Genomic DNA, 21,750 nt, shown 5'->3' with positions numbered 1-21,750 from the left:
TAAACCTTGTAGACAGCCTTCCCAGAAGAGTTGAAGCTGTTATAGCTGCAAAAGGCGGGGAGGAGGAACTTTCAGGGTCTTTCAGTTCCTCATTGATGGCCTTCAATGTTTCAGCATCTAACTTCAATCCCTTTAGTTTCTTCCTCATCCATTCAAGTCATATTACTATAATAGTTATCGCAAATCTCTCTCTTTCTTTAGTTCTCAATTCTGTACCATTATCCCATAACAACTGAATCCCACATGGCAATCCATACTTAAGCTGTTCCCAGGTTCCTCCCCTGTGGAACTATTCCGTGAACCAGGGACGTTTCTAGGTGGCAAAAAGACCAAGGGCTTCAGTCCGAGCCCGACAAGGTGGGATGGGTGGGTAAACTCACCTGCTGGTTGTTATCTGGCTTACCAGTGCCCATCATTGCTGACCACTAAAAACTGACCTACCTGACCCACACTGACCATTTCACCGACCTACTCGACACACACACTGACCTACCTGACCCAAACTGATCAATACACTGACCCACACTGATCTACCTGATCCACGCTTACCTACCTTACTATTACACTGACCTACCTGACCCACTGACCTACCTGCCCCAAACTGACCATTACACTGACCTACCTGACACACACTGACCTACCAGCTCTTCATTCCCCCTGACTCCCAAAGATAATACCCTGATCGCCGCCATCTCCCACATGGGGAGGGGGGGGGAATTGGGGTATGTGTGCAATTGCCGCATTCCCGGCTGTTTCCTGCAGGGGGGGCATGGTGCTAGTTTGCTGCCTCACCCCCCCCCCCCCCCCCCCAATATATTAAGCACCAACCATCACTGACTTAAATGTACTGTAATTGCATTGTCCCCCTTTATAATGTAAAGCCCTGCACAAACTGGTTGTAGTATATAAACCCTAAATAATAATAATAACGTTTTATACAATTTAAATCATTGCTTTCAGTATCTCTGGTACACATCAATGGCCCTGTGCTTATCCCATGAGGAATAAGAGTACTTACACTGTGCTGCTTTAGGGCTGCACAGTTGTGTAGTGGGTAGCATCTCGCCTAGCAGTAAAAAGGGTCGCTGGTTCAAAGCCCAACCCTGACACTATCTGCCTGGAGTTGCATGTTCTCCCTGTGTCTGCGTGGGTTTCCTCTGGGTACTCCAGTTTCCTCCCACATTCCCAAGACATGCTGGTAGGTTAGTTGGCTTCTGTCCAAAACTGGCCCTAGTATGTATGAATGTGAGTTGGGGACCTTGGATTGTGGGCTCCCGATGGGTAGGGAGCGATGTATGTGTGCAGCGCTGCATAAATTGATGACTCTATATGGGTACCTTAAATGAAAAGGGATATAATATCTGCATCTTAATGAGATACAATGTATGGGGATAGGGACAATTGTAGACACTCATTCAGGTTGAACTGGATGGACTGGTGTCTTTATTCTGCCTCACTAACTATGTATATAGCAAAATCATTACTAAACTGAAAAATAAATATTGTATTTGGATCATCTTCTGGTACATAAGAAAAGTCACAGGTGTTTATACACACTTTCATTCCAGGAGGTAGATCCTTAAACGCTTTCTACATCTGCAGTGTGATCTGTTGAAAGCAAAACTTCAAAACAAGTTAGTTCACATAAATATTCTGTCAAACTTCATCTTCAATCATCTCATTGATTTTATGAGGGATTAATGGTGGCCCCTCCTCAGGGACATTGAGGTTAGAAGCAGACAGTATTCAGAATACTTATTAATCAGTGAGACATCATTTAGACATTTTCTTCTTTAACCGGTTCCCGATCAGCGCACGCCAATGTACGTCGGCAGAATGGCACGGGCAGGCATATTGGTGTACAGGTACGTCCAATCTTTAATGCCGCCCTGCCATCGCGAGTGCACCGGCGGCGGCGCACTCGCGTGCTGGTCAGGACCCCCGGGAGTCCGGTCGCGGGTCCCGCGGACTCGATCGCTGTGGGCATACCAGGGTGGCTGAACGAGGAAATGCCGTTGTAAACAGCATTTCCCCATTCTGCCTAGCAACTAGTGACGCTGATCTCTGCTCCATGTGATTGGAGCAGAGATCAGTGTTCACTAAATTAAAGCCCAGCCCCCCACAGTTAGTAACACATCTCTAGGAACACTTAACCCCTACACTGCCACCCACTGGTTAACCCCTTCACTGCCAGTGTCATTTACACAGGAATCACTGCATTTATATAGCAGTGATTGCTGTATAAATGACAATGGTCCCAAAAATGTGTCAAAAATGTCCGATGTGTCCGCCATAATGTCGCAGTCACAATAAAAATCGCTAATCACCACCATTACTAGTAAAAATAAAAAATTATTAATAAAAATGCCATAAAACTATCCCTTATTTTGTAAACGATATAACTTTTGCGCAAACCAATCAATAATCGCTTATTGCGAATTGTTTACCAAAAATATGTAGAAGAATACGTATCAGCCTAAACTGAGGGAAAAAAATGTTTTTTTATATATTTTTGGGGGATATTTATTATAACAAAAAGTAAAAAATAATGCATTTTTTTCAAAATTGTCGCTCTATTTTTGTTTATAGCGCAAAAAATAAAAACCGCAGGGGTGATAAAATACCACCAAAAGAAAGCTCTATTTGTGGGAAAAAAAGGACATCAATTTTGTTTGGGAGTCACGTCGCATGACCGCGTAATTGTCAGTTAAAGCAATGCAGTGCCGAATCGCAAAAAGTGGTCTGGTCTTTGACCAGCAAAATGGTCCGGGGCTGAAGTGGTTAACCACTTGCCTACAGGGCACTTTCACCACCTTCCTGCCCAGACCAATTTTCAGCTTTCACGCTCTCACATTTTGAATGACAATTACTCAGTCATGCAACACTGTACACAAATGAAATTTGCGTCCTCTTTTTGACACAAATAGAGCTCTCTTTTGGTAGTATATAATCACTAGGGTTTTTTTATTTTATGTGCTATAAATAAAAAAAAGACTGAAAATTTGGTGAAAAACTGCCTCTGTTTCGGTCATAAAATTTAGCAAATTAGTAATATTTCTTCATTGATTTTGACCAAAATTTATACGGCTACATATCTTTGGTAAAAATACCCACAAAATGACCCCATTTTGGAAAGCAGACACCCCAGCGTATAATCTATGAGGCATAATGAGTCTTTTGAACTGTTCATTTTTTTCAGAAGTTTTTGGAAAATGTGGAAAAAAATTTAAACGCGTGTGTGATACCACATATGTGAGACATTTACACACAAAGTTGTATTTTTAAGATATTTCCAACACATAGCATGTACATAGCAAAAATGACACCCCAAAATACATTCTGCTACTCCTCCTGAGTATGGTAATAGCACATGTGTGAGACTTTTACACAGCCTGGCCACATACAGAGGCCAAACCAGTGAAGTAGCAGCTTCAGGCGTTCTACAAGCATAAATTACACATCTAATTTCCTGACAGCCTATTATTTTTGAAGGCCCTTATATTTCTAACACATAGCATTTACATACCAAAAATCACACTCCAAAATAAATTATATTGAGGAAAAAGGTAAAAAAAAAAAAAAGTATTACCTGTGGTTTTAGTAGTGTCCCCAGAGGAGAGAATTGGTGCAGGCAGCAGGTCGAGTCGAACATAAGTTTCTTGCGGCCTGCCAGGTTGTGTGCTCCGATAAGGGTCTGGTATGGATTTTTGGGGACCCAATGTCATTTTTTTAAATATTTTGGTGTGGGGTTCCCCTTAAAATTTTGAGGGGGACCCCCATGTCTTTTAAAAATAAAAAAATTGGCTCGGGGTTCCCCTGTGGGGAACCCCATGCAGTTTTTATCAACAAACTTTTATGTGTATTGCTGGGATCAACAATAAGTTATAGCCACGAGTACTTTTAAATAACTTTTTTCAACACAGGAAACATGCGCCCTCTTTACAAGCATACTATAAACACCCCCCAGGTATGACATTTAAAGGAATATTACACTTTTTTTGTTTCACTTTAAGCATTATTAAAACTTTTTTTTGCATTGATACATGTCCCCTGGGGCTGGACTCAGATCCCCAAACACTTTTCAAGACAACAACTTGCATATAAGCCTTTAAAATTAGCACTTTTGATTTTTCATGTTCGCTTCCCATAGACTTTAATGGTGTTCGAACAAATTTTTTGCCTGTTCGCATGTTCTGCTGTGAACCGAACCGGGGGGTGTTTGGCTCATCCCTAGTGCTTAGCAACAATAGTAATTATCCAGGCAGCAGGCAGAAATATTGTCTGTAGTCAACACAAGGATATCGTCAGCAGAGCCAAAGCATTTTCCATAGAAATTGTCCAGGCAGAGACAGCCAGCACAGCCATAATATTGGTTCTGGTACACCGTTACCTCCCTGCACTCATTATTGTACTGCTCTCCAGCCCTTCATAAACATACTGCTTCTTGCTAAAGCTAATTATTTCCATAGTCCAGGTAGTAGGCAGAGGTGTGGTCAGTTTATGCTGCAGGCAGGGGGATGGCGGCAGCAAGTCAGCAGCAGGCTGAGGGCTGCAATCAGGTAAGACCTGTGCACAGGGGCACAGGGGTAGAGGCTTCAACCCACCCAAATCCCTATGAAGCCTCCAGACTCCAGACCCTAATCCAGAAATTACGAAACCTGTAGACAACAGAAAAATCGTTTTCTCCACCCAGACAAAAATTTCTGGAGCCTTTCACATGTGAGACCCCTGTGTTCTACAGTAGCAGGGCAACGGGTCAGTCCAAACGGAACGCATACAGATAGCCTGTGGTTCTCGCAAAGCTTATAAAATGTCACTCTGTATTTGGCCCTTGTGCTAGGAATGTATTGTTTTATTCCTAGCCGGCCTGAAAAGGGTACCAGGGACTCATCTACACATATATGCTTATCGGGGACATAGAGTTCTGCAAATCATTGGGAAAAGAAATTAATGAGTGGGCAAATTTGATATAATTTATCGTAATTTAGATGATTGCGGGGAGGGCATTGAGTGTTGTCATTGAAATGAAGAAAGCGCATTTTTATCAGACCAGTCCAACAATATGCCAGATCACCCATAGGGAGGGATGTGTTTTTTTTTATATTATTGAAGGTATCATATAAAAGGTATAACCATACCTGCAATGTATATCACATATTGTAACAAAGATGCATCATAAAAGAGAGCACTAGTCTATAGAGACTGATAAATGAACCATACTCACCATGATCCTATTACATACACATATCCACATTGGGACCTCATGTGAACGAAAATAAAAAAACACAGAGAGAGCCATTGGCGAGTACCGAATACACGAAAATATATTATTCTAAAATAATATGCATAACTATATGTCAAGTACTATACAATAGGAGAATATACAGTGTATCTTTATAACTTGAAGGAAAACTCCTCACCTCAATATGTCTTACCGCTGTTTGACCCATATTATTTTAGAATTTATTTTAGAATTTATTAGACGGCTGTGTCGGTTTTGTGTATTCGGTACTCGCCAACGGTTCTCTCTGTTTTTTCATTCACATGAGCTCCCAATATGGATATGTGTATATAATAGGATCATGGCGAGTACGGTTCATTTATCAGTCTCTGTTATGGACTAGTGCTCTCTTTTATGATGCATCTTTGTTACAATATGTGATATACATTGCAGGTATGGTTATACCTTTATATGACAGCTTCAATAATATAAAAAACACATCCCTCCCTACAGATGATCAGATGACGCAGATTATAGGGGCCTTTTTTGGAACTCTCCCGGCTGTACTCATTCCAGGTCTCATTTTTGAGGTATGGTGTTTTTGCATTTTGGGGGTAGATTCATAAAAAATATATGTATATATATTTTTTTTGCTTAGTGGGAATGTTGTGGCCATGCTTGTGTAAGTTAGACTTTGTTAAATTCTTTGAAGTGTGATTTACAAATTTTTATTTATTTTTTTGTTTACACATCTAAGGTTGAGCATGTCATGTTTCTTATATTATATTTTAATTAAATATCCCCATCCTTCTTTTCCTGATGAAGCTGTCCTGGTAAAACATGTCAAAATCATTGGACGTGGAAATATTTTGTATGTGACTACAGTGCATTCATTTGTGGTTAATAGGCAATATGTGTACACCTATGGATATGACGTTAACTGTATTCCTTACTTTTTTTTTAGAAATGTCTTTCTAAATAAATTTAGTATTTTTATAATATAATTTGTGTTGCTTTCCATATTAAGTACCTTTAAAGTCCCACTCTCTCTATCTTTTTACAAGCACTGATGTGGTGACTGATGTGACTGTTGGGTGACAGCTGTAATGGGGGGGGGGGGGGCGATGTGACAGGGCTCCCGATCACGCGCATGCGTGGTCTAAAGCGGGGAATACCCATTTGTGATTGGCCGTGACTTAATCGCGTCCGATCACAAGGTGAACAGCCATGCCCAATGACTGTTCACCCCTGTCAGTGACGTGCTGTATTTCGGGGACACACCGCCATTGACAGTGCAGGGCTGCACACCCGCGAGCATGCCCTGTGTGAATCAGCCGCCGTCATTTGACAGCGGCCCAGAACAAGGGTCCCACCACTCCGCCGTCATATGATGGTGGGCAGTTGGCAACAGGCTAAAATCCCATTTATGATCTTTAAAAGATTGGTACGGGAAATCTGTTTTTTCGGGAATCATACTTACCTAGGTGGATGCAGCATATGTCCCCCGCAGGCTCTAAGACTGAGAACTGAGCAATCAAACACCACTGATTGCTTGTTTCTCAGAGCTCCCCAAGCAGAGAGCTGGTGACTGTCAATCACTACAGTGCTGAGCTGTGAAGGGGGTGAGAGCGGCCAGTTCAGGCTCTCAGCGGCTTGCTAAAAGGCTGAGCCAGGGAGCCAGGTGCTGGTCCGGGCATGTGGTTAGATTCCAACCATATGGTCACAATCTTTCCCAAGCCTGGACCAGCTCTGTGACATCAGCCAACAGTGGTCTTCAGCCCGGCTGTCTGCTGAAAACTGGCCACAGGAGTGCAGAACGAACTACACTCCTGTGATCCACAGGGGAAGTACAGCCAAACAGCTGTACTTGTCCTTTAAATATTCATTTGCCAGGGAGGTTTTACACATACTTGTTTCTGGTCAATTTCCCAAAAGTTACAATTTTCCTTTCAGACTTTATTAGCAAAATGAGGTCCATTATGTCATTTTAAATTATTACATGCTCCGCATCTGGCTATCTCCTACGCTACCCATGTTTAGGCTATCACTGAAAAATCATCTCTCCTGATAAGTTTTCCCTGCTTCTACCCAAAAACTAAACGACTTTGTAATTAAATCATTCCTTTACAGCTTTTATCTTTTATATCACTAGCCTCTTCCTTTTACATTGTAAGTCCTCTCTCTTTTATTAAATTGTATTGTATTGTATTCTACAGTCTCCCATTATTTTGTAATGGGTGGCACCAATTCTTGGCACTATATAAATCCTGTACTCAAAAATTGCAATGATATGCACCTGTCAAACAGGTGGAGAAAACTTGGTCTTTGGGTGTTGTGACACCTTCACACCATAACCCTATAGAGGTACTCTTGATGAAAGCAAGAATTGGCCTTGCTGTCAAAAATTGCAATGATATCCACCTGTCAAACAGGTGCAGAAAAATTGGTCTTTGGGTGTTAATTGTGCCCATAAAACCTGCACCAAAAACACATTCTTTTCAGATGAAATCAACACCCACACAACACTAGGCAGCCTAGAAGTCCTGCAGAGATTCCACATCTCAATAACACTTAATTGGCAACATCGTCATCAGAGGTTTCATAGCTGCTGGTAATCCAGAACTGATTAATTTTGATAAAAGTCAGACGGTATACAGAGTCTGTGGACAGACACGTTCTATGATTAGTAACAAAACCTCCAGCAGCACTGAATGCCTGTTCGGAAACCACGCTGTATGCAGGGCAGCCCAGCAGCTCAATAGCATACCAAGTAAGTTCTGGCCAGTGGTCTATTCTCATGACCCAGTAAAACAATGGATCATCGACTGGAAAGTTCTCCATCTCTGTCTTTGCTCCTAGATAATCGTCCACCATGTGATGCAGATGCTGCTGATGGGATATGGAAGCTGACAGCCCTGGGTAGCGAGGACTAAAACAAATAGAGAAATTTATCACCTAGGTGGCTGCCTTCTCCACCACTCCTCTATTGACCAACAGAAGCCTCAAAACACCATTTTTCATGACACTGTATCCTACCAGATTTGGGAAAAGCTTTCGATAAACTCCTCTTTAAGGTATCCTCAAGAGATTTCATCTTCTGCACTCTCTGTGGGGTGGGATGAGTTCTGAGACTTTACCCTTATAAAGGTGGTCAAGGAGGGTTGCCAACCAATAGTGATCCTTTTCCTTTACGCCAAGTATTCTTGGGTCCTTTCGCAGGCTTTGAAACATGAGGGAGCCCATGCACCGCAAATTTGCAGAGGCTTGAAAAGCAGACTCCTCGGGTCACTGAGGAGTACAGTATCTGGAACTGCCTCCTCCCAGCCACGTACTACACCCAAGAGTTCTGGGGATGGAAAACCATGTCATACTGTTTGACGTATGTCTTCCTTTGCTTCAATGCCTCCAAAACTGCCAGAATCCTCTTCCTCTCTCTCCTCTTGTGTGTTCTGTGGCATATAAACAATGGTGTCTACATAAAGTGGACCTTGAGAAGAAAGGAAGTCCTCCTCTTCATCCAACTGCTCTGCCATGAGTGCCCTATCCATAATGCCAAGCAGAGTCTGCTCCAGCGGGAACACAACAGGGATTATGTCACAGATGCATGCATTGTCACGGCTCAGAATCCTTGTGGCCTCCTCAAATGGTGATGGTAGAGTGCATGCATCCTTTATGAGCAGCCACTGGCGTGGGGGGGAAAAAAGCCAAGCTGGCCTGAGCCTGTTGTTGTGCTATACTCACATAGGTACTCATTGACGCGCCTCTGCTGCATGTGCAGCTGCTGCAGCATTGCCAAAGTTGAGTTCCATGTCACAAATCAGGCGGTTTATGGGCAGGAGGAATTCCCACTGAATTTCAGCCAGCCGAGCACTGGCTGTGTATGATCGCCTGAAATGGCTACAGACTCTTCTGGCCTGCTTTAGTAGATCTTCCAACCCTGGGTACCTATTTAGGAAACACTGCACCACCAAATTGAGGACATGTGCAAGGCACAACACATGTGTCAACTTTCCCTGTCTAATGGCGGACAGGAGGTTTGTGCCATTATCACACATCACCATTCCTGGATCCAGCTGGCATGACATGAACCACCTCCGGGCCTGTCCCTCCAGAGCTGCAAGAATCTCTGCTTCAGTGTGGTTCCTGTCCCCTAGATACACCAGCTGAAGCACTGCATGACACCTTTTAGCCCGACTCATTGAATAGCCCTTTGAACACTTAGGGGGTACTTGAGGTTCATAGGACAATTCAGCAGAGAAGGGCATGGAGGAGGAGGAGGGGGTAGAGCTGACAAATCTGGCATCATCACCAGCTGAGACGTGGGGGCAGAACAAGCTGCACCACTGAGCCCTGTCCTGAATCCTTCTGAGTTGCAGAGTTACCCAGTGTGCTGTGAATAAAATATATCATCCCTGCCCATGCTTGCTAGACCATTTGTCAGCAGTATGTGGACATTGCGGCTGACTGCCTTGCCCAAAGATGCCACAACATTGCCCTCTGTCAGGGCTGGGCTCAGCCCTTCCTTCTCAGAGCTGGCCACTCACCTGTCAGCTAATTGCCAGCTCCTATCTCTCCACAGTTACTCAGCCGTTGATGATATCCTGCTTGTCAGTCCTGCCTACTTAAGCCGTCCAGCCCAAAGGATCTCTGCCTTCGCCTTGGTCAACATCATAGAGCCTATCTCCTGCATTCCTGTTTAAAGACTTGCTTTGCTGACATCTCTTCTGGCTCCAGATCCTGCTTGCTGTTCCACTATGTTGATCCCTGACTTCTGGCTACGCTGACTATCCGTTCTGGTTACTGAACTTTGCCTATGTTTTGACAACATTTGTTCTTTTTACTTTTATTATTAAACAAGTGTGATTTAACTGTACTTCTGTCTTGGTCTGATTTCATGGTTCCTGACACCTTCTACGTCATGGTAGAGAGCTGGAATGGCCTTACCTGAAAAGAAATAGCGACTGGGAACATGCCAACCAGGAAGTGTAACTAATGGTCCCTCCCAGTGGCAACTGGTGCTCAAAATCTTTTTTTTTGGGGGGGGTGGGCAAACACACTGAAAAATTCTGAAAAGAACCATCAATTGCAGTCTCATTGTACCATCAATCACAGCCACTGTGCAATCAATTGCCACCATTGTGCCCATCAATTGCTGCTGCTGTGCCATCAATTGCTGCCGCTGTGCCATCAATCGCAGCCACTGTGCTCATAAAATACAGCCATTGTGCCTAACCATACCAGCACATTCACGGAAGGGGGCAGAATCCACCAGGCGGAAAGGCAGAAGTTGTAAAGCCAGCAGCCTTGACAAGCTTGCATTTAGACATCTGGGTGGCAGGGACTATTTTTTTTCCCACTGTAGCAGATGGGCAGAGAAATTTGCCGGCTATAGTCTACAGCTGGTGGTGTACTGCTGGCAGATGTTCTGCAAGGACCTGGGACACCTTGCGCTATACTATCATCACTGTCAGTGGAGACTGCTGACAAGTCATGAGTTATAGCAGGGACAGATTGAGGTAAGGACGAGGGACAGATTTGTGCCTCTTTTGTGTGGCTTTTAGGTGCACTTGCCAATGGCCTGAGTGGTGGGTGGTTAAATGCCTTGTGAAACGTGGTACCCAAATGGTTAGTGTTTTTGCCACGCTTGATGTGCTTGAGACAAAGTTTGCAAATAGCAACAATGCGATAGCCTGCACATGTACTAAAAAAGGCCCAGACAGCTGAGCTGTTGGAAGTGAGACAGAAAATAACAGCTCCACAATGTGATGGAATAGGGTGGCTGCTCTCTACTCTTCTCCTCTGCTTTATCTGGCACCCAATGCGAGTCCGTGACTTCATCATCCTAATTACCACTGGAGACAATTTGGCAATACGCTGCGGCTGGGGGAACATGAATGCCAATTTGTGTACCAGTGTTCTCCCCTCTATGTAGGCTCATGTTCCTGCCTTCCTCAACCTCAGAACCAACATCTGAATCGAGTAATGGCTGTGCATCGTCAAGGAGAAAATGGCTGATGTTGTGTTGAAATAACGCTGCTGAGTTCTCCATGCCTGATCCTGGGGCTATGGCAGGAATAGCTGTGGACAAGGAGGCAGGTTTTGCCACTCTGGCAGCTGCAGGGGACTGCTCACTAGTCTCTTCTGCACTTTAATCAATGGAAAGTGGTGTTTGGTGAACTTTAAGTATTCACTACACAGACACACTCCACGGATACACTATAATATACTGCATCAAATGTGAAGTAATGAACAGAACTATATGGCATTAAACTTTCACCAACGCAATTATATATGGCGTTAAACATACAGTAACACAATGAAATATATGGTGTTAAACTTGCAGTAACCCAATCAAATATACCATGTTAAACTTGCAAAAATGCAATGAAATATACGGGCGTTAAACTTGCAGTAATGTACAGAACTATAAGGTGTTAAACTTGCAATAACACAATGAAATATATGGCATTAAACTTACAGTAACGCACAGAACAATAGTAATACACAGAACGATATGACGTTAAACTTGCAGTAATGCAATAAAATATGATGTGTTAAACGATCACTACACTCACAGTGACGGAACTATCCCTACATTCACACTAAACCGATATTCTACAGTGATAATAGAATCAGAATAGCACACTATAGCACACCAACTGTCTAATAGCATGGAACAGAGCCCTGTTCTATCTCTCTCCATGCTACTATCGCACTACAAATGGCAATGGAAAGAATACTTTTATAGTGTGGGATTAAGAGCAATGAGCCATGATTGGATACAGTCAGCATAACAGCATCCAATCTTGGCTCTGACAGTGCTCTGTGCCCTGATTGGGCAAAGCTTTAACTGCTTCAGCCAATCAGGGCTTTCAATGCACTGTGCATCGGCGCAGTGCATTGTGGTCATTCGGCTGGCCTGCACAAACAAACAGCCAAAGTTCGGCCTGAACTCATGCTCAAGCCGAACCCTTCGCCCATCCCTACTTGGCAATATTTGCCCACTCTTCTTTGCAAAAACACTCCAAATCTATCAGATTGCGAGGACACAGCCCTCTTCAGATCACCCCACAGATTTTCAATCGGATTCAGGTCTGAGCTCTGGCTGGGCCATTCATAAACTTTAATCTTCTTCTGGGGAAGCCATTCCTTTGTTAATTTGGATCTATGCTTTGAGTCATGTTCAGCTTTCTAACAGAAGTCTGAAGGTTTTGTGCCAATATTGACTGGTATTTGGAATTGTTCATAATTCCCTCTACCTTGACTAAGGCCCCTGTCCCAGCTGAAGAAAAACAGCTCCAAAACAGACCCATCAGTATTCTGGCTGAGGGAAGAAGGTATAATATATACATATTTGTATATTAAATACATATTAAAAAGAGTTTTTTTTTTATACTGAGTACCTGATACAGATCAAAAAACAGATGTATGCAGGCAACTAGAATGGCATGAAGGCTAAATAGGAGGGTAAAAAAGAACAAGGATGTAAGACTTAAATATGCAACATCCACACGGCAATGTTGCCTAAAAAGGCATATGAGAGCAATGGATTAAACACGCACCATAAATAAATATAAACGTGCAACACCAAATTTCCTTATCCGCTTATTATTAGAAAAATAGTATAATGCTTGGAACATCATTTAATCCTGGAAATGATGTGGAGTGTAAGCCATTTAGTTTCTCTCTGTGGGACCCGCTGATCAAAATTTCCTCCTCGTGGGTCCTCATAAATCCTATTGAGGGCGGCAAATTTTAATACATGGGGGTCATACTTATGTTTGAAGGCCACATGGTGTCACTGTGCCATCAAACGCAGCCACTGTGCCCATCAATTGCCACCACTGTGCCATCAAACGCAGCCACTGTGCCATTAAATTCAGCCACTGTGCCTATTAATTGCCGCCACTGTGCCCATCAATTGCCACCATTGTGCCCATCAAACGCAGCCAATGTGCCATCAAATGCAGCCACTGTGCCCCATAAAATGCAGCCACTATGCCCATCAATTGCTGCCACTGTGCCATCAAACGCAGCCACTGTGCCCATCATTTTCTCTCACTGTGCTCATCAATTGCCACCACTGTGCCCATTAGTTGCCACCACTGTACCATCAAACGCAGCAACTGTGCCCAAAGGCAGCCACTGTGCCTATCAATTGCCACCACTGTGCCATCAAACGCAGCCACTGTTCCATAAAACGCAGCCACTGTGCCCCATAAAATGCAGCCACTATGCCCATCAATTGCCGCCACTGTGCCATCAAACGCAGCCACTGTGCCATCAAACGCAGCCACTGTGCCCATCAATTTCGCTCACTGTGCTCATCAATTGCTGCCACTGTGCCCATCCACTGTGCCCCAAATGCAGCCACTGTGCCATGTCAAATACTGCCAGTGTTCCCCCCGCTGGCCTGCTGTCTGCACTTGCCTGTCTCGGGGGTAGTGGAACAGCTCCACGATGTCTTCTCCTGTCTTCTCTTCCCACGCTCTGCTATGATTTGAAGCCTGGTGTCCAATCACAGCGCCTGACATTTCAGCCAATCAGGTGATGGGTAACAGATCCAAAAACCTGATTGGCAGAGAGGTGGTTTAGTGTTAGCAAAGCGAATATTCATTTGCTTTTCTAACACACAGCTGAGTGACCTGCGACTGCCATGCTCACCTTTTTTGACGCCTATTAGTGCCTATGGCTCTAATCAGGTGCTTTAAACCCACCCCCGCCGCTGTAATTTAGGCACCCTGCACCCAAAAAGAGGCTGGGCGCCTGAATAGGGTGTGGCAGCGGCGGCCATAGATAGATTCATTCAATGCATGAATCTATCTATTGGTGCTAGAGGGGGTGGCTGGAGAGAGGGGGTGGCGTCTGTGCACCCTTATGGACGCACTGCCACTGGTTCCTCCATAAGTAAATGGCAATTGCCATTTACTTATGGAGGGACCATTAGTTACACTTCCTGATGGCAGAATCCATAAAATTCGTCATCATACCTCCTGCCTGACCAAGGGGATAATCTACATATTTGTATTCAAATTTGCTGCCCTCTACAGGATTTATGAGAACCCACAAGGAGGCAATTTTGATCAGTGGATCCTACAGAGAGAAACTAAATGGGTGTATGACCTACATGCCTCATAATTTCTGGAATTCAGTGATGCTATAAGCTTTATGCTGTGTACACACGGCCGGACTTTGACAGCAAAGGTCCGATTTATATGTATATATGATGCGTGTTGAATCTATTGATCTCATGTGCCTTTTTAGGCAACATTGCCGTGTGGATGTTGCATATTTAAGTCTTACATCTTTGTTGTTTTTGTCCCTCTTATTTAGCCTTCATGCCATTCTAGTTGCCTGCATAAGTCTGCTTTTTGATCTGTACCAGTATCAGGTACTCAGTATATAAAAACTCTTTTCAATATGTATTCAATATACAAATATGTAACATGATATGTATGTATACATTATGGACAATAATGAAAACTGTATGTGGAACAATACATAGTTATGATTGGGTCAAGTATATTTTTTATTGGTATTTGCCATATCCATCGGACATGCGTTCTTTTCATTACTGCCTTGTCACATTTATATGGAATAGTATTCCTTTTTTCTTATTTATCCATCTGTCAGGTCACCTAGAGCCCAGGTGACAGATGCACACTGTAGGGTTTAGGAGTGCACCGCAAGGTTGTGGACCCTACGGCTGACTGCTGCAGACGGGGGACAGATTCCACTGAGGTTAGAGCATAAGATTCCCTGGGGCGCGGAGTCTAAGAGCCAGCAGGTGTTCACCAGAGCCTCGAGTGGTGAGGATGGACTTGCCTGCAACTGGCTCCAGGTCGTGTCCCCCAGCTCACACCCACAGTAGGTAACAGGAGGATAGGGATGGTGAGGGACAAAGCCAAGGTCGGGGCCACAAGCAGACAAGAATAGTCGGGTACACGCCAAAAGGTCAGGATCACAGGCAAACAGGGATAGTCAAGATACGCCAAAGTCGGTAACGGAAAACAGTAGCAGAACACACGGTAGGAAACAGGAAGCTAACACACAAAGGTTGATCAGCAGGATAGGCTAGCAGTGCACAGGTTAATATAGAGTGTCTGATAGGAACTAGGGTGGAGCCATGCCAGAGGATGGATTATAAAAGCAGTCAGGTGAGGCTCAGCTGGTCTCTAGAAATGAACACATGCAGACAGGTAAGCAGACGAACTCTATTGCATAACCATGACAGTACTCCCCCTCTTACGAGGCCTCCCCCTTCCCCGCCTGGGACCAGGTTTAGAGGGGAACTTCAAATGAAACTTCCTCAACAGACGAGGTGCAAAGACCTCGGAAGCCGAAATCCACGACCTCTCCTCAGGACCAAAACCTTTCCAGTGCACGAGGTACTGGAGAATGCCTCTACAGAGTCGGGAATCCAAAATTTGGCTAACCTCGTACTCCTGATCATCCTCAGAAACTGGTGCTACGGTAGAAAGAGGATGAGAAAACTTATTGAGGACTAAAGGCTTCAGAAGGGCAACATGGAAGGAGTTAGAGATTTTGAGGCTTTTGGGAATCTGGAGCTTGAAACAAACCGGATTCAGTTTAGAAATTATGGTGTATGGACCAATGAATCTTGGGGAAAATTTGAGGGAAGGAACCCGGAGTTTGATGTTCCTGGTGGAGAGCCAGACTTTGTCTCCTGGCTGAAGAGAAGGTGGCTTACGCCTGTGACGGTCAGAAAACTCTTGAATTTGTTGGCAGCTTTCTGGAGGGAATCATGAACGTCAGCCCACATGGAATTGAATGATTCCTGAACAGTAGCCAAAGCTGGAATGTCAGAAGAACAAGTCATAGGAAGAGGAAGCTGAGGATGTCTTCCATAAACAGTGACAAAGGGTGTTTTCTGAGAACTGACGTTGACATGATTATTGTGGGAGAACTCAGCCCACGGTAATAGTGATGCCCAATCATCATGATGGGCAGAGACCAAGGTACGGAGAAAGACCTCCAACTCCTGATTAACTCTCTCAGTCTGGCCATTGGATTGGGGGATGATAAGAAGAGGTAAAATCCAAGGTAATGTCGAGGGATTTGCAAAAGGCTCTCCAGAAACGAGAAGTAAATTGCACACCCCTGTCCGAAACGACATGAGAAGGAACACCATGAAGGCGGAAAATCTCTCGTACAAAAATGGGAACCAAGGCAGGGGCAGAAGGGAGACCAGGAAGAGGAACAAAATGAGCCATCTTGGAGAACCGATCGATTACTACCCAAATGGCCGTATTATTCTCCGACAGTGAAAGATCAGTGATAAAATCCATGGCGATATGAAACCAGGGCTCCTTAGGAATGGGCAAGGGCATGAGAAGACCAGCAGGGGCTTGAGTGGAAGATTTAGACTGAGCACAGACGTGACAAGCCTTAACATAGTCTTTAACATCCGAGCGGAGATTAGGCCACCAGTAGTGAAGACTGATGAGCAGGAAGGATCGGAGGAACCCAGCATGACCTGCCACCTTGGAATCATGTCCCCAACGAAGGATCTTAGTTCTTAGCTCCGTGGGAACAAAGGTCTTACCAGGAGGATTTTTTGATTCCAGGGTGGTAGAATAGGCAACAATGCAAGAGGTAGGAATGATCGGCTCAGGATCAGGGTTGGACTCCTCGTCCAAAGTGTCAAATGACCTAGAGAGCGCATCAGCTTGACCGTTGCAGGAACCAGGTTTGTACGTAATCGTGAATTTAAAACGAGAAAAGAAGAGACTCCACCTGGCCTGTCTGGGGTTCAGACGTTTAGCATTCTGTAGATACTGTAGATTCTTATGATCAGTAAAGATCGTTATGGAGTGAGGGAAACCTTCAAAGAGATGACGCCACTCCTCCAACGCCAATTTAATTGCAAAAAGTTTCCGATCACCAATGGCATAATTTCTCTCTGCCTGAGAATTTTTTTTGGAGAAGAACGCACATGGTTGACGTTTCTTCTCAAAGTCCTGAAGAAGCACAGCTCCTACCCCCATCGAAGAAGCGTCTACTTCAATAAAAAATGGGTCCTCAGGATTTGGTCTCCTCAAGAGGGGTCCAGAGACAAAGGCCTGTTTCAGATCGTGAAACGCAGAGACAGCCTCGGAAGGCCAGTCTTTGGCATTCACACCCTTCTTGGTCAAAGCGATAATAGGCGCAGCAATGGAAGAGTAATTCCTTATGAACTGCCTATAATAATTTGTGAAGCCAAGAAAGCGATGTGTGGCCTTGAGGCTAGCGGGAAGGGGCCAGTTGGTAATGGCTGAGACCTTTCCGGGATCCATGCGAAGACCCGCACTAGAAACAAAACATCCCAGAAACAGGACCTCTGAACATTTAAAGGAACATTTCTCCATCTTGGCATAGAGATTGTTCTCTCTAAGGCGCTGAAGTACGGTGCGTACATGGTTTCTCTGAGCAGGCAGATTTTCGGAAAAGATGAGAATATCATCCAGATAGATGACAACAAACTGGTACAGTAGATCCCTGAATATTTCATTGACAAAGTTCTGGAACACAGCTGGAGCATTACACAAACCAAAAGGCATAACCAAGTATTCGTAATGCCCGTCCCTAGTGTTAAACGTGGTCTTCCATTCGTCACCTTCCCGTATTCTAATGAGATTGTATGCACCTCTGAGATCCAACTTAGTGAAAATGGAAGCCCCCTTCAACCTGTCAAATAGCTCAGATATTAGAGGTAAGGGGTAACGGTTTTTAATAGTCACAGCGTATAAACCTCTATAGTCGATGCAGGGTCTGAGGGTACCATGCTTTTTGGCAACGAAAAAGAACCCTGCTCCTGCAGGCGATGAGGATTTCCAGATTCTCGGCGACATACTCAGACATGGCCTGGGTCTCTGGAATGGACAAAGGGTAGGTACGACCCCTGGGCAGGGTTGCTCCAGGGACAAGGTCAATAGCACAGTCAAAAGATCTATGAGGAGGAGGCACCTCAGCAGACTTCTTGCAGAACACATCCCGGAAATCGCTGTATGCCGCGGGAAGATCGGACGATACAGATGTGGTAGCAATGGGAAGTTTCCTCTTGGGGGTCACCTTGGGAAGACAAGACGAGAAACACGAAGGACCCCAGGCCAGGATCTGCCCAGAGACCCAGTCCACATGTGGCGAGTGGAGCTGTAGCCAAGGAAGGCCCAATACAATGGGGGTAGAGGCCTTGGGTAGGATGAGGAAGGAGATCCACTCCTGGTGGAGTATCCCTACCGACATCCTAATAGGTAGCGTCTGGAAACGGATAGGGCCCACTGGGAGCACAGTGCCATCAATTGCCGAGACTACTAGTGGAGTAGCGAGGGGAGAAAGGGTAAGCTCCATAGAAGAAGCAGTTCTCCAGTCCATAAAATTGCCGGCAGCCCCGGAGTCCAGATATGCTAGGACCGATTGGGAAGAAGTGCCTACATGGAGGAACACCGGAAGAAGGAGACGAGAAGGTGATGTTTCTGGGTCCAATACTCCACCTTCCAAATGTATTAGACCCGAGCGTTTCCCGGACGGAGCGAGCAGGAGTCACGAAAATGACCCTTGCCCCCACAATAAAGACACAAGCCCAGAGTTCTGCGTCTAGCACGTTCTTCGGGGGTTAGTCTGGTCCGGCCCAGCTGCATGGGTTCCTCAGCAGACAGAGGATGCTCCACAGGGCGACGGGGAAAAAGCCCAGGCTGACTAGGACCTAGGGGCTGCTGGTGTCTTTTTCTAAGGACCTCTCCTGGAAGCGAATGTCAATCTGATTACATAAGGAAATTACATCGTCCAGACCGGTGGGGATAGCTCTTCCTGCTAATTCGTCCTTCACTCGGTCAGAGAGGCCATGTAAAAAGGTTGCGACCAGGGCCTCATTGTTCCAGCTCAATTCCGCTGTAAGGATACGGAACTGAAGTGCATATTGGCCCACTGAACAAGATTCTTGGCGAAGGCGTAAAAGGGCACTAGCCAGAAGAAACCCGAGCTGGCTCCTCGAAGATGTTACGAAAGAGCTTCAAGAAGTTGGACAGGCTGGAAACCACTGGATCATTTTTCTCCCACAGGGGGGCAGCCCAGGCTAAAGCTTCACCGGAGAGGAGGGAAATTATATAGGCTACCTTTGCCCGATCAGACAGAAAGTTTTGAGGCTGGAGCTCAAAATGAATGGTGCATTGGCTGAGGAAGCCCCTGCAGGCCTTGGAGTCCCCAGAGAAACGGGACGGAGCTGGCAATAATAATGAATGCGTGGATGCGACTGGTGCGATAGGTGCAGTCGCAGACTGTACTTGAGGCTGCAGGTTTGGGGTTCCCAAGGAAGCCTGTAGCTGCTCAAAGCGGGAAGCCAGATCCTGAAGGAATTGCATCACCTGAGTCTGATTAGATTCCTGGGTCTCGAGTCTCCGCACTATGCCCTGCAATGGATCGACTGCAGGGAGCGGCACGTCAGCCGGGTCCATGGCTGATCAAACTGTCAGGTCACCTAGAGCCCAGGTGACAGATGCACACTGTAGGGTTTAGGAGTGCACCGCGAGGTTGTGGACCCTACGGCTGACTGCTGCAGACAGGGGACAGATCCCACTGAGATTAGAGCGTAAGATTCCCTGGGGCGCAGAGTCTAAGAGCCAGCAGGTGTTCACCAGAGCCTCGAGTGGTGAGGATGGACTTGGCTGCAACTGGCTCCAGGTCACGACCCCCCGGGTCCGCCAGCTCACACCCACAGTAGGTAAAAGGAGGATAGGGATGGTGAGGGACAAAGCCAAGGTCAGGGCCACAAGCAGACAAGAATAGTCAGGTACACGCCAAAAGGTCAGGATCACAGGCAAAGAGGGATAGTCAAGACACGCCAAAGTCGGTAACGGAAACCAGTAGCAGAGCACACGGCAGGCAACAGGAAGCTAACACACAAAGGTTGATCATCAGGATAGGCTAGCAGTGCACAGGTTAATATAGAGTGTCTGATAGGAACTAGGGTGGAGCCATGCCAGAGGATGGATTATAAAAGCAGTCAGGTGAGGCTCGGCTGGTCTCTAGAAATGAACACATGCAGACAGGTAAGCAGACGAACTCTATTGCATAACCATGACACCATCCTTCAACAATTTGGTTATTTGAAGCTGTAGGCAATGACAAGACACAAAGGCGTAGCTTGTAGCTTGTGGGCCCCAATGCAAAAGTTGACCAGGCCCCCCCCCCACTACTTCCAACGTGCATGCAGATACATCCAACGCACACCAAGATACTCAAAGTGGCTTAAGAATTTTGAGTTCCCAGAGTTCCTCTTTAAATCAGAAGACAGGGATTACCTTTGGAGAATCAGAGGATGAGGACTCCTGGCAGGTCACTTGGCAGAGCTCCTTTCCAATCCCAGCACTGTATACAGCGTGTGATGGGCTGCAATTGTTGGCTTTATATACCTAGGCTCTATTGCTCTGTCATAGGCAGTGGTGGCTGGTTCTCAAAATTTTTTGGGGGGGATTGCAAACAGCCTGAAAAAAAAACATCAATTGCCGCCACTGTACCATCAAGCGCAGCCACTGTGCCCATCAAAATCAGCCACTGTGCCCATCAAATGCAGCCACTGTGCCCATCAAACGCTGCCACTGTGCCATCAATTGCTGGCAGTGTGCCCATCAATTGCCGATACTGTGCCCCATCAATTGCTGCTACTGTGGCCTATCAATTGCTGCCAGTGTGCCCATCAATAGCCGCTACTGTGCCCCAAATGCTGCCAGTGTGCCCATCAATAGCCGCCGCTACTATGCCCCATCAATTACTACCAGTGTGCCCATCAATAGCCGCTACTGTGTCTCACCAAATGCTGCCAGTGTGCCCATCAATAGTCACTACTCTGCCCCATCATTTGCTGGCAGTGTGCATCGCCCTGCAATTACCTGTCTTGCAGCGGGTCAGCGGCAGTGTCCTGTGCTATCCTCGTCTTCTTCCATCCTCTCGATCAGGCGTCCAATCACAGCACTTGACATTTAGCCAATCAGGTGACAGGTAACAGACCCAAGCACCTGATATTAGTAAAGCACCAGCGTTAACAAAGCTAATTCCTTCGCTTTGCTAACACACAGCTGAGTGAACAGCGAACGCACAGCATTGTTCACCTTTTTAGGCACCTATTAGAGCCTACAGCTCTAATCAGGTGCTTCCAAAAAACATTCCCTGTATTTCAGGTTCTTGGCGCCTGAAAAGGTGCCGGACACCTGAATAGGGTGTGTCAGCGGTGGCCAAAGATGCATGCAATGCATGAATCTATCTATAATGATAGAGTGGTGCCAGGAGAGATGTGGAGGCGCTCCTGCACCCTTTATGGACGTACCACCACTGGTCATAGGAATGTTCTAAGCATTGCTGACATTGTTTTCCCCTATGGCAGTGATGGCGAACCTTGGCACCCCAGATGTTTTGGAACTACATTTCCCATGATGCCCATCCACTCTGCAGTGTAGTGGAGCATCATGGGAAATGTAGTTCCAAAACATCTGGGGTGCCAAGGTTCGCCATCACTGCCCTATGGGATCTTCTCT

At 45.6% G+C, this 21,750-nt stretch overlaps 1 protein-coding gene across 2 annotated transcripts in view; it reads left to right on the top strand.

Annotated features, from left to right (window-relative positions):
- LOC143934244 (carotenoid-cleaving dioxygenase, mitochondrial-like) overlaps positions 1-21,750 on the top strand; it is a 160,611-nt gene that overhangs the window by 20,886 nt on the left and 117,975 nt on the right. The window lies entirely within an intron of this gene.

The sequence above is a fragment of the Lithobates pipiens genome, unplaced genomic scaffold, assembly GCF_037356315.1.
Source record: "Lithobates pipiens isolate NorthernLeopardFrog02 unplaced genomic scaffold, aLitPip1_a1.2 Scaffold_27, whole genome shotgun sequence".
In the NCBI taxonomy this organism is placed as follows: Eukaryota; Metazoa; Chordata; class Amphibia; order Anura; family Ranidae; genus Lithobates; species Lithobates pipiens.
Note: the sequence above shows the minus strand (reverse complement) of the source record. Positions and strands in the feature narration are given on the sequence as shown.